Below are 14,946 nucleotides of genomic sequence, written 5' to 3'. Positions count from 1 at the left end.
CTTAACATATTGTGTTCATTTATGTATCTGATAATTCTGTTCTCTACTATAGTTTCAACCAATTTGCCTGATAGTGAAGTTAGGCTTACTGGCCTGTAATAGCCAAGATCGCCTCTGGAGCCTTTTTAAAAAAAAATGGCATTACATTAGCAATCCTCTAGTCATCTGGTACAGAGGGTGATTTACGTGATAAGCTACATACCAGTTAGTAGTTGTGTACTGTCATACCTGAGTTCCCTCCGAACTCTTCGGTGAATACCGTCTGGTCCTGGTAACTTATTACTGCTTAATTTATCAGTTGTGCCAAAAACCTCCTCTATTGACACTTTAATCTGGGACAGTTCCTCAGATTTGTCATCTAAATAGAATGGCTCAGGTGTGGGAATCTCCCTCACATCCTCTGCAGTGAAGACTGGTGCAAAAAATTCATTTAGCTTCTCCACACTGGCCTTGTGTTCCTTGCGTATTCTTTTAACATGTGGATCATCTAGTGACCTCACTGATTGTTTGGCAGGCTTCCTGCTTCTGATGTACTTAAAAAAAAAACATTGCTGTTAGTTTTTGTGTCTTTTGCTAGTTGCTCTTCAAATTCTTTTTTGGCCTGCTTAATTATACTTTTACACTTGACTTGCCAGAGTTTATGCTCCTTTCTGTTTTCCTGAGTAGAATTTGGCTTCCAATTTTTAAAGGATGTATTTTTGTGCCTAACCACCTCTTTCTCTCTGGTTAGCCATGGTGGCATTTTGGGGGTGTTTTTACTGTTTTTTTTAAATTTGGGATTGTACATTTAGTTTGAGCCTCCATTATGGTGTGATTAAAAATTTTCCATGTGCTTGTAGGCATTTCACTCTTGTGACTGTTCCTTTTAATTTCTGTTTAACTAGCTTCCCCATTTTTGTGTAGTTCCCCCTTTAGAAGTTAAATGCTACTGTGGTGGGCTTCTTTGGTATTTTTCCCCCCCACAAGGATGTTAAATTTAATTATATTAAGGTTGCTATTACTGAGTGGTTCAGCTATATTCACCTCTTGGACCAGATCTTGTGCTCCACTTAGGACTAAATCAAGCATTGCCTCTCTCCTTGTGGGTTCCAGGACTAACTGCTCCAAGAAGCAGTCATTTTTGGGGTCTAGAAATTTTATCGCTGCATCACATCCGGAGGTGACATGCACTCAGTTAATATGGGGATAGCTGAAATCCTCCATTGTTATTGAGTTTTCTGTAGCCTCTGTAATGTCCCTAAGCATTTCTGTCACCATCACCATCCTGGTCAGATGGTCAGTAGTATGTTCCTACTGCTATACTCTTATTATTCAATAAGTTAGTCCATGAAAACACTGTGAATCTCAACAGTTTTATATCTGGCCACCCTAATGTTTAACACTATCTATTTCAGTTTGTGTGTGTGATTCCATTGGCAGTTCTGTTGACCCTTGGACCTTATCTACACTACAAAACACACACACACCAAAAAGAAAAAAAAATGTGTTCTTAACTCAAGTTCGCTAACTTGAGGTAAAATCCTAGTGAAGACAAGGGTTTGTAGTTTTCACATGAGTTAGCATGTTGCGTTAAAGATTTATGAGCAAGTCTGGACTTTTACGTGAGCTGCTAATTTGTGGGAAAACTACAAACCCTTGTCTTCGCTAAAATTTTACTTTGAGTTAGTTAATTCGAGTTTCAAACGCCTCTTTTATGTAGTGAAGATCAAGGCTTGCAAAGACCTACTGTGGGAGCCTGTGGAATAGGAACCACATGGCATAAATTCTGCTGTCTCTGGACTCACTTCCCCGAATTGTACTGTTGACGCATCTCCCATGATGCTGCTATGTGCTACCAGTGCCCGCAACCCACCCAACCACAGAACCTCAGCACCTCCCTTCTCTAGTCAACTATAGACTGCAAACAAACTATGGAGAAGATGTAATTTAAATAAACACTACTCCTTCATCTCTCACCCAGTAATCTAATATGATGCAGTGGGAATGACAGAGAACTGCATTTATGATGGGAACACCCCTTTTAATTCTATAGTTTGGCACATTAATAAAAATAGTTTAAATGTCATTATTTGAAAAACCTGATATGCTAGAATTGTAACACTGTTTGACAGAGTCTTGAGCTCCAGTGAAGAACAGCCCTTTAAATCTTGTAATCCTACTGCCATTTACTTGGTGGGCTGTATTAGCTGATAGAATCATGGCCAGATGAGGGTCTCTTTATTTGACCTTAATTTTCCTGTTACCACGTACAGCTTTAACTCATGAAGCCAACAATTCCTTTGGCTGCCCTCCATGAGCTTCTGGGCCTTATTCTGTTTTCAGTTACAATAGAGTAAATTCAGAGTAATTCTACTAAATTCAGAATATGTTCTCTCCCAACTTTCCTTTCGGGATCTTAGGCCTAATTCTGCCTTCCTATAGTTTAGGGGGATTTCTCAGTTGCCTTGGCTGGGACTGTTGCTAATGTCGAACTGTTGTGACTGCATCTTCCTTACAGTACTCTTTTTTTTCTTCCATGAAATGCCATAGCTCCTGTTCCTATCTTGCACTTTTCTCTGCTGCCTGTGGTGCTTTGGAATGACAGCAGTGGGAAACTGATGTGGCTAATTCTTACGTGTTTGCAGCTGAAGGTATGTCTACCCAGCAAACAAATCCCTGCAACAGCGAGTCTCAGAGCCTGGGTCAACTGACTCAGGCTCCAAGGGCTTGCACCGTGGGGCTAAAACCAGCAGTGCAAATGTTGACATTTGGGCTGCAGCCTGGGCTCTGAGACCCTCCCCCATTTCTGGGTTTTGGAGTTTGGCTCCAGCATGAGTCTGTATGTCTAGGCAAATATTTTTAGCCCCACAGAGTGAGACCCACAAGCCTGAGTCAGTTGACCCAGGCTCTGAGGCGTGTCTACGCTGCAGTTAGACACCTGCAGCTGGCCCATGCCAACTGACTCAGGCTTGTGGGGCTGTTTAATTGTGGTGTAGATGTTCTGGCTTGGGCTGCAACCCAAGCTCTGGGAGCCTCCCACCTTGCAGGACCTAGAGCCCAGGCTCAAGCCCAAACCCAGATGTCCACACTGCATTTACAACCCCTCAGCCTGAGCACCAAGAGTTTGGCATGGGCCATCTGCGGGCTTTAAATTGCAGTGTAGATATATCCTGAGACTTGCTGCTGCGGATCTGCTTTTGCTGTGTAGATTGCTGACATACCCTTAGTCTCTTGGATGGATTTGGGTACTTTTATTCTTCTTAACTGCATGCAGGGCACTTTAGAAGACAAGTTTGTTTTGGCTCCTTCCCAGTTAGAACTGGGTAAATGGCACAAAAGCATTACTGCGAATATTTGTTCAAATATTTAAGTGAATGTGCTTTCCCACCCATTTTGTGTTTACTCTCCACAAGCGTTTGTGCAGTTGAGACTTAAAGAAGCCAATGTTTTAAGGAAATGAATGTTGTTAACTATTTTTATATTAGCATATGTGAGTATGTGTGTGCGGCTAGTGTCAGTCAGTCAAATAACAATACCACCTGACTTAATCTCAGCTAACCAAAACATCTTGACTGCCAAATATTGAATACTCACAGAAAACCCTTGGTGATCAATTCATTGTTAAACACTTGCACAAAATTTAATAATTTTTTTTTGGAAAAATAGATCTGGGTAAGGGTTAGGGCTGTCAATTAATTGCAGTTAACTCACACGATTAATTTAAAAAATTTATCACGATTAAAAAGATTAATTGTGATTAATTGCAGTTTTAATCGCACTGTTAAGCAATAGACTATCAATTGAAATTTATTAAATATTGTGGATGTTTTTACATTTTCAAATATATTGATTTTAATTACAACACCGACTACAAAGCAAAACATTTGGCACCATAAAAATGATAAAATAAAAAGTATTTTTCAGTTCACCTCATACAAGTACTGTAGTGCAATCTTTGTCATGAAAGTGCGACTTGTAAATGTAGGGTTTTTTTTTTTTTAGATAACTGCACTCAAGAACAAAACAATGTAAAAATTTAGAGACAACAAGTCCACTCAGTCCTACTTCTTGTTCAACCAATCATTAAGACAAACAAGTTTGTTTACATTTATGGGAGATAATACTGCCCACTTCTTATTCACGTCACCTGAAAGTGAGAACAGATGTTTGCATGGCATTTTTGTAACCGGCATTGCACGGTATTTATGTGCCAAATACGCTAACCATTCATATGCCCCTTCATGCTTTGGCCACCATTCCAGAGGATATGCTTCCATGCTGATGATGCTCATTAAAAAAAATGTGTTAATTAAATTTGTGACTGAACTCCTTGGGGGAGAATTGCGTGTCTCCTGTTCTGTGTCTTACCTGCATTCTGCCATATATTTCATGTTATAGCAGTCTCAGATGATGACCCAGCATGTTGTTCATTTTAAGAACACTTTCACTGAAGGTTTGACAAAAAGCAAAGAAGGTACCAATGTGAGATTTCTAAAGATAGCTACAGCACTCGACCCAAGGTTTAAGAATCTGAAGTGTCTTCCAAAATCTGATCAGGACGGGGGGTGGAGCATGCTTTCAGATGTCTTAGAAGAGCAACACTCTAATGCGAAAACTACAGAACCCGAACCACCAAAAAAGAAAATCAATCTTCGGCTCGTGGCATCTGACTCAGACGATGAAAATGAACATGTGTTGGTCTGCACTGCTTGGATCATTATCGAGCAGAACCTGTCATCAGCATGGATGCATGTCCTCTGGAATGGTGATTGAAGCATGACATATGAATCTTAGGCGCATCTGGCATGTAAACATCTTGCAACACTGACTACAACAGTGTCATACGAACACCTGTTCTCACTTTCAGGTGACATTGTAAACAAGAAGCGGGCAGCATTATCTCCTGCAAATGAAAACAGACTTGTTTGTCTGAGTGATTGGCTGAACAAGAAGTAGAACTGAGTGGACTTGTAGGCTCTAAAGTTTTCCATTGTTTTATTTTTGAATGCAGTTATTTTTTGTACATAATTCTACATTTGTAAGTTCAACTTTCATGATAACGAGATTGCACTACAGTACTTGTATTAAGTGAATTGAAAAAGACAATTTCTCTTATTTTTACAGTGCAATATTTATAATAAAAATAAATATAAAGTGAGCACTGTACACTTTGTATTCTGTGTTGTAATTGAGATCAATATATTTGAAAATGTGGAAAACATCCAAAAATATTTATATAAATAGTATTCTATTATTGTTTAACAGCACGATTAATCATGCTTATTTTTTTTAACCATGCGATTAATCACGATTACTTTTTTTAATGCTTGACAGCTCTAGTAAGGATCCATCATTTTGTGGTTATTCCATGAGGAGAAAATTTGTTCAACTTTATCCCCAGTGATTGAGTTGGGATTATGTTGTTTAGAATCATAGGGTTAGAAGGGACTGCCAGGGTTATCTAGTCTAACCCCCTGCCAAGATGCAGGCTTTGATGGTTTAGACACAACAAAGACAGATGGCTATCCAGCCTCCTTTTGAAAACCTTGCACAATCTCCCTCAGCAGTCTGTTCTATTGTCCTACTGTTCTTACAGTTAGGAAGTTTTCCCTGAGACTTAATCTGAAGCTCATATGCTGTAGTTTGAACCATTGCCTCTTGTCCTGTCCTCTGTGGCAAGAGACATTTTTCTACATCTTTCTTGTGGCAGCCTTTCAATTATCTGAAGACTGCTATCGTATCCTCCCTTAATCTTTTCTTTTCCAAACTAAACACACCCAGTTCCTTCAGCCTTTGCTCCTATAGCTTGTATTCCATCCCGTTGATCATCTTTGTCACTCGCCTCTGGATGCTTTCTAGTTTCTCTACATCCTTTCTATACATTGATGACCAAAATTGGACACAGTACTCTAGCTGAGGCCTAACCAGTGCCGAGTAGAGTGGTGCTATCCCCTCCTGTGACTTGCATGCTATGCCTCTGTTAATACAACTGAAAATTGCTTTTGCTCGTTTTGCAACAGCGTTGCATTGCTGACTCATGTGGAGGCTGTGATCCACCACAACTCCCAAATCCTTCTCAGCAGTCCTGCTGCCAAGCCAGTTTTCCCCCAGTCTGTATTTGTGCATTTGGTTTTTCTTCCCTAAGTGTAGCACCTTGCATTTGTCTTTTTGTTGTCTAAAGCCCAGTTTTCCAATTTGTCAAGATCCCTCTGAATTTCAGCTCTCTCCTCCAAAGTATTGGCAACCCCCCCAGCTTTGGGGCAGCTGCAGATTTGAGCAGTATGCTCTCTATACTGACACCAGGTCATTAATAAAGATGTTAAACAGACCAGGCCCAGAGCAGACCCCTGTAGAGCCCCACTTGACACCTCCCTCCAATCCAAAGACATTCCATTAATAATTACTCTTTGTTTGCGGTTGTTTTACCAATTATGCATCCACTTAATGGTAGCTCTGTCTAACTTGCATTTCTCCAGTTTACTAATCAGAATGTCATGTGGGACTGTGTCAAAAGCCCTGCTGAAGTCCAGGTATGTCCACTGCATTCCCCCTATCCACCAAATCAGATACCCTGACAAAGAAGGAAATCAAGCTGTTTTGGCATGATTTGTTCTTGGTGAATCCATGCTGGCTGCTACTGATTACCCCTTCATCCTCTAGGTATTTGCAAATTGAATATTTTATACAATGTTTTAAACGCACACATTTCTGAAAAGTAATGTTCTATATTTTTTACTCAGGATTATTTTACAAAAGCCTGCAGTTATGGGGACCTCTGAGTTGGTGGGAGATGAAAAGTATGTGGAGGGGGGGGGGGAAGGCCAGGTTTGTAAGTATAATTGTGGACCCATGCCCTGTAGGAATGAGTTCACCATATGGAGGATGAGTAAAAGGAGGAAGGCGTTCTACATGCACTGTTAAGTGTATGATAACACCCATTTTTTCATGTTCTGTGTGTATACAAATCTCCTCACTGTATTTTCCACTGAATGCATCCGATGAAGTGAGCTGTAGCTCATGAAAGCTTATGCACAAATAAATTGGTTAGTTTCTAAGGTGCCACAAGTACTCCTGTTCTTTTTGTTAACAGTTGACAGGCTTCCAAAGAAATGATCAGTTCAAGGCAGTGCTGCTGGAATTGACCATGATAATAGAATGGAATTCTGTTCCGGAGTTACGGTAGAGGCTATTCCACCTGCCTGGCTCTAAAGGGCTGGAGATGAGGCTCAGATCAAAGTAGATATCTGCTGTGCTATCCCCTGCGGGCTCCTGGCTTGTGGAGAGTTGAGCTTGCACGTATATCCTGGATGTCAAGATGAGACCTGTTTTACTGCTGAGTTAGGTTGATGGAGCAGAGATCATGACATCTGTGGGTTGTGTCTCAGGCTAGAGATAAGGTCCATGTCCAAAGGCCCTCTTTTTGTTTTCAGAAAATGAATTTTCATCCAAATCAAAATGTTTTGCAGGAATATGTTGGTTTTGACAGCATTCTACAGTGAAATGTCTAAATCATTTTGACTTTGTTTCAGTTCCGTAATGTTGAAAGTTTTTCTTATATACTAAATATTACATTATATTAATACAATTTAAATTATTTAATATTATCAGTATTTTATTGTATTATGTTTTGACATCATTGAAAGGATGTAACATTATAAAACCAAAATGTTCTGATGGTACCAAGTCCAAATTTTTCAGAATTTACCTTTTTGCAGGAAATTTAGTCTCTTTTCCTTCCAATTCACAATGAAAACAAATTTCAGAATGTTGGCATTTCCCACAGAATGGAAACAGCTCTAGTAGTAAGCCACCTTCTAGGTCAGGGGAATGGTTGAGATCCAAATACATGTGGTGCTGACATCAACCCTTGGGGTTAATGTGTCAAAGTTAATGTCAACATTAGCAAGGTAACAAAATATTAATTTTGATAGAACAATAGTTGGTTGTTTGATACTCACTCACCCCAAAAGGGTGAATATTGAAACCTTCACTTCAGGTTGGCCCTTGCTTTGGTTATATGCAACGAGAGGCTCAGTACTAATACTTCCAGTATGTAACTTTTAGGGATTGCTCCATCAGCTGCAAGTGTCAAAAACCCAATGATGGTTGTTATTGCTCTAATGCAGAATGAATTACTTAAGTACGGTAGCAGAGAATTACTTAGGGTACAGTAGCCACTTGATTCTCACTATAAGTGGTCCCCAAATGAATGACTTCATAGGGATCCCAAGCTTTTCTTGAAGCAACCCTTATTTCTTATTCTGAAAGCTGGGGAAGGATAGAAAAGGCCAGTGGTTTTCATCAACTAGTTTATGTATTTTTCTGAACAATTTATTAATTGGATCAATGTTTTTTTCTTTTACAGAAATGTTTTTGTTATTTAGAGCACGTTCTCACAAACATTTCACATATTCTGGGTAATACATAATAGTTTTCTGAAAATAATTGGTCATTATTTTAAACAGGCAGAAAAACTAAACTTAATTTTGGTCTCCAATTTGGAATTAATTAATTACTTTAAACCCTGTGGGCTTTTTCACCACTGCTTGGGAATTTCTTCCCACTCTCTCACAAGCAGGAAGTTTTAGAAACTAGGCTTAGAGTTCATTTTAAGGAACTGGAGAGATAAATGTGTTTTTATTGATCCCCCGGTGCTCTGAGTCATAATGTTTAAACATAGTCATTGCCAAAAAAATAAAAGAAACAAAAAAACTTTCCTTCTTCAGTGCTTTCTAGTCTTATTGCAAACCAGTCCAGGCAGGGCCCATGGAACTAGAAGTTACAGTGCCTCACACAGTGATAATGGTTGCCATGCTGGACTCTGTTCAAACACATAGGTCAAATGAACATTACAAGAGCAAGAGAAAACAAACTGTTCTAGCTGAAACAAAAACAGGGGTGAAGGAATGTTGGGGCAGGATGCTTATCAGTGTCACATTTTTAAGTCTCAGTAGTGCAGTTGTCTTTTTATCGGTTTTTATAGAAAGTACAGTACACAATGTATACATTCTTTCTTCGGCCGAAAATAGTGTCCTTCACATTTTCTTTTTTGTCCCATGAAGCATGAGATACTGTACATAATATCGTAATTTAATAATAATATGTCTCTTCCTGTTAAATTAGAGTGGGGAATAGTCTCATGAGGGAAGTGATGAAAGTCCTATCTGTTAAGACATTTAAAACTAGACAGGACAAAGCAATGAAGAACACATTGTAAGGAACAATCCTTCTTACACATGCAGATGATCTAGGTGATCTACTGAGACCCCTTAATGTCTATCATTTTCTTTTATTAGGTTGTTCTGCGGTCTTGGGCTGACACACTAATTCACAGACGTGCTTAGCTGTTCTTTGGACTCTTACCTGTTTAGTTTTTCATGAGTAAAATGCTTCTCTGGGGGGAGGGATAGCTCAGTGGTTTGAGCATTGGCCTGCTAAACCCAGGGTTGTGAGTTCAATCCTTGAGGGGGCCATTGTGGGATCTGGGGCAAAAATTGGGGATTGGTCTAGCTTTGAGCAAGGGGGTTGGACTAGATGACCTCCTGAGGTCCCTTCCAACCCTGATATTCTATGATTCTTTGGGAAAGTGGGTATATAGGCGAAACATTTCCAACTTAGGCTGGTTAGTTAGGCTTCTGATGTTGGTTGAAATCACTGGGAAAAGAAGTTGTTCAGCAATGCAAATCGTGTCCCCTCTGTTTAGGGGGTAAAATTTGCAGACACACCTAAGTCAATGGGACTTACGGTATGTCTAAACTGCAATTAGGCACCCGTGACTAGCCTGTGCCAGCTGGCTCGGGCTAAGGGGCTGCTTTAATTGTGGTGTAGACCAGCTGTTCTCAAACTTTAGCAACCCAAGGACCCCCATTTTGATTTAAAACATTTTGTGGACCCCCAAGGCCCCTGCTCAGCCCCAGGTCCCACCCCCACTCCACCTTTTCTCCTAAGGCCCCACCCCTGCCCCTCTTTTTCCCCACGTCTTTCCACCTCCTCCCCTGAGTGTGCCTGTGCCCACTCCTCCCCCTCCCTCCCAGTGTCTCCTGCAGGCCGGGGAAAGCTGTTCCCCAGCATGCATGAGGCACTGAGAGGGAGGGGGAAGAGTTGATCAGCAGGGATGGCGGCCCTGGATGTGATTCCACCCCCACCCCCAAGCGTGCCCCATCCTTGCTCTTCCCCATCCCCCCCAGCACCTCCTGCATGCAGCTGAACAGCTGTTCCCCAGTGTGCAGGAGGTGCTGGGAGGGAAGGGGAGGAGTTGATCGGTGGGGCCCGCTGATCCCCTGGAGTAGCCTCAAAGCCCCCGAGGGCTCCACGGACCCTAGTTTGAGAAATACTGGTGTAACTGTTTGGGCTCAGCTGGAGCCTGGGCTCTAGGACTCTGTAAAGGGGGAAGGTCCCAGAGTCCAGGCTCCAACCTGAACTCAAATGTCAACTCAGCAGTTACACTGCCCCTTAGCCTGAGCCCCGTGAGCCCGAGTCAGCTGACATGGGCCAACCGTGTGTTTTTAATTGCAGTGTAGACATACACTTTGGCATTTTTGACATTTTTACCCTGGGTGCCTAATTTTTGCCCATAGACTAGATTAAATCACAAATTCTGACTTTTCTAGGTTCATTTGTCGAGGCTGTATAAAGACAGGCTTTCAGTTTTAGAAGATTTTCTTAAAATGTTGTTTAGCCTTTCATTTATGAGTAAACAGACAATTCCTTGCCGGCGCTCAGTAAATGAAAAGATTTGGAAGTCTTGGGGAAAGCCTGCAGCTAAAGAAGCACCCAAAAGACTGAGGCATGCTGGAGAAAAAGGATGGGCTGGGAGAAAGAATAAAGACCCCTTTTGTCTTATTCCTGGAGCGAAAGATTTGTATACATGAAACTCTGCTCCTACATCACTTAGGTGTGAAGGCCGACTCTCTCTGTCAGTATCAGTGCTTGTGCTGTCTCGTTTATATTTGTAACTGAGAACATAACTAAAGGAACGGCAGGGCTCTGGAGGGAGTTGCTGGTGGTTAGTGGGGTGTTTTGAAAACTGTTAAAATGAACAGTGTCGCTCCAGTGTCGCTGGAGCGGCTATGATGAGAATGCTCAATCAGGGCAAACTGCAAAGAGTAGGGCAGGCAATCCCCCAAACTGGTGGTTCATTTTAATAATTAGATTCACCAAGCCAGTAAGAAAACAGCTTCTATAATATCTTACTTGTTATTAATAAGCTAAAATACAGTCTCCTTTAAGCAAGCCAGCCTTTGTCTCCCACCCAGTCAAGTCTACATGGTGAGGGTTATTTAAAGCCTTATTCACCATGTATAAAGTTCTGCCAATCCCAAGAGATGGGACACATTCCCACAAGGTCCATGAATATTTCAGATCTTACCCAAATACACACTTGCAGCCAATTCTTATTCACTAATGTAAGATTTATTTAAAAAAGAAAAGAAAGTTACTGTGCTTAAAAGATCATTATACATAAGGATATGAATAAAAGTCTTAGGTCAGTTTCATAGTAGAGATGGTGAGGCTGCTAATTTGTAAAATCCTTCCAGAATCAGTTCAGTAGGTTATAGTTCAATAGGCAGTTCATGTATAGAGTTTGTTCAAATCTTTCCTGAGAATTTACAGGGATAACCCAGGGTAGATCTGGAGACCTCAGTCTTGCTACTTGAATTTCCCCTGACAAAGTTGAAGCAGATCTGAGATTAAAACAAGATCAGACCTGAAGCTTCCTGTATAGTTCTCTAACAGCAAGTGATCACAGCAGGCATTCCTTGGATGAAGACTAGGTAATATACCTTGTTGCTTTGAAGTAAATCCCTATTTCCTAGGCACACTCTGGTAACTAGTTGCCTTCATTAGTATAAGACAATTAACCATTCAACAATAGGTAGTTTACTACAAACTTCAAAGAGAAATAAAGATAATTATATTATTATATCACAAGTTTCATCTAAATGTTAATATCCCCTTTTGATCTCTGTATCAATAAACTTTATAGTAATGTAAATTAAAGACAGGAACTGAAGTTGTGCAGGAGGTCAGACTAGATGATCAGAATGGTCCCTTCTGACCTTAATATCTATGAGTCTATGAAGTTTAGCATCTACAAGTTAATTGTTAATCTTCTAGCAAGATATAGGTAAAGACAGACAAATACCATTAGTATTTACTTTTAATTCTCTAGCAGTACAGGTTTACACTTCAAGAACTCTAGTAATTTAACATCTACAAGGAATGGCCCTGTTTACCATGTCAATACTTTTCTAATATGTCCTTAAAAGCTGATTTGGGGTCACTTAGCCTGCTGGTTGCTTAACTCTCGCTGGCTTAGTGTCACACGACCACTTTACATTCTGAAGGGTTTCCTGGTTCTGCTCGCAGGGAAGGAGCTCTCACATAAGAATCTGAAGTGGGTCCTCAGCAGTCAACGGGCAAAAGAGCCAATCTGGAGCAAGGTGGGTTGAGTTGTGCCTTTGCCTTAAGTAGCAGCTTGCTATGTCTTTCTTTGTATGTGGCGGTTAGATTTTTGGGTTCTAAGAAATGATGTTGCAACCTTTCAGGAAGAGTAGTTGTTTCTAACTCTCTGTGTGTATGCTGGGAACATAACTTATTTCTTTATTTTAAAAAAATAACATTTTGCTGGATTTTTTTAGATTACAAATTAGCCTGGGAAGAGAAGCTGGTTAAAGTGTGCCTTTTGCTTTTTACACAACATATGCAATCTGAAAGAAGCACATGGGCACAGTGGGTCCAAATAACTGTTTGCCAACTATATGCAGGGCCTCACTATATATACACACTGCTACTGAAGCAGGTTTCTTGTGGCTTCTGAAACATAAAAGATAGCAGGGCCACTAGGGAGCTCACTAAAATCTAAAGGGATGCTACCCAAACCCTATACATTACAAAGTAAGTTAGTGCCTTAATAAGACATGCTTTAAAATCCATATAACATCCTTAATGCCATTTTAAATGCTGCACTATACATAACAATATAGAGGAACAACTATTGTGGCAAAGTACATCATTGACCTAAGACTCTGCATCTCTAAAGCACACTGTAGCTCAGGCCATGACTCTGTATGCTACCTTTTTTTGTGATTTAGTCTCCTGCAATTTCTATAGAAGGCACTTATATCACATAAGATACTTATTTTTGGATTACAGAGGGATCTATGTCAGTTTTTTTCATTCATATCTGTTTCCTCGAGATATGGCGAGACTAAAGTTTGACCACGCCGTACATCCTTGCAGGGTTCCTGGACAACTTATAGTCCTCTACAGTACACAAAATCCACTGTACTGCTACCAGCATAAAATAACTGAAAAATCTCCCACTGCTCCATCCTGCTTGGGCTGCGCTTTGTGCAGAACACACTTCCTTTCACTTGCAGCTTCAGCCCCATAGCTGAGCTTCATATACCCCTGTGGTCAGTTGCCATATTGACAGTTTAGCAGAGGAGCTGCAGAACAACAGAATCAGGAATGGCCTACAGACTCATGGGCAACATTGTGTTGTTCTAAATCCTCTTATTTAAGAAGTTTTCATGAGCCGTGCTGGCTGGGCGGGAGGTATCCTGTGGTCCCAGGTTTCTTGAAATGACCGGATTACAGATGCATTGGACATTTGGAGAATATATGAAATCCGGGTTTCTCTGGCAGCTCATTTCTTGTACCTTGGGAGTTTTTAAAATGTATGTAATGCTGATGAAATTTAGGATGGTTCCCTATTGTATATTCAACTAGTGCCGTGTCAAGCCTGGTTTTAAATGTTCCATCGCTTCCCTTGGCAGACAATTCCACAGCACATAGACATTGCTGTCAGAAACATTCTGCTTCAGATTGCTTCTCCTGATAACTAGTTAAACTTTTTCCATAATTTCACTTAGGTCACCAAGCAGTTGCTGGATGGTAACACCTTTAGCTCATTCCATTCTAGATCAGTTTTACTCCTGCAGTGAAAGTTTGGTGTCCTGTTACTAATCATCCCGAGCACTCTAGTCTCATTTTCTTTATTAGTAGAGATGGGCCTGAGCTGCAAACCCTGGAACCAGATCCAAATATGGATTTGAACTGTGAACTCCCTGAAATACAGGGAAATTCAGATCCATTCTGAAATACAGGGAGATTCAGATCCAGAGACTCTCCAGCCCATTATGACAATATAGGTCAGCTGTAAAATGTGGAGTTAGATCCAGGTTTGGGTTCAGAAACAACATACAGACACATACACATACACACTCACTCTCCCTCTTTCCTCCTTCCCTCCCTCAAACATTTGGGGATTTCAAATCCAGAGAGTTCATTAATCTAAGTGCAGAACCCTACAGTTTAAAAATGGTCTTCATTCAACATATTATTTTAAGACAGATTCCCAGTTTTCACCACAAGCTAATTAAAGCCAGGACTATTGGAAAAGTCAGCAACTAATAAAATATTAGATATTATAAGATTTATGTTACATTTCAGTTGACATCCCTTCTTTGCCCCCAGCCAATTCTGAAAGGGTTCCTTTTAAGTTTTTTGAAGCAATTAAAATTGCTCTTGGATTCCTCCACTAGCTCTGACTGGCCTACAAAAATTAATCTCTCTCCTAGCATATTATAAACTGTCTGTCTGATCTAGTCCAGGGAACATGGATCAGAGGGTGACTACAAAGGAGAGGGATGTTCAGAAAGAAAATAAAGGAAGAGGAAGAATAATGGAAGAAAGAAAGAAAAGGCAGAAGGTGGAAGACCATGAGGTGTAGCTAAGAGGAATAAATAAGAGCTTGTTACTCAGCTCTGACAAATCCTTCAGTTGAATGCTGGTGGAATTTTTTGAAAGCCTGGTATTGCTGTAGGTTTTCATGTCTGGTTTCACCAGGATGGCCAGATTATGGAGCTAATCACACAGCAATCATTAACCCTGATTTTTTATTTTTGTTTATAAATGTGGCCTTGTTTCATTGTTTCCTGCCAAACAGAGTAATGATTTTGC

This window comes from Natator depressus, chromosome 3, assembly GCF_965152275.1.
Source record: "Natator depressus isolate rNatDep1 chromosome 3, rNatDep2.hap1, whole genome shotgun sequence".
Classification (NCBI taxonomy): Eukaryota; Metazoa; Chordata; order Testudines; family Cheloniidae; genus Natator; species Natator depressus.
This window is presented reverse-complemented; position numbering follows the sequence as displayed.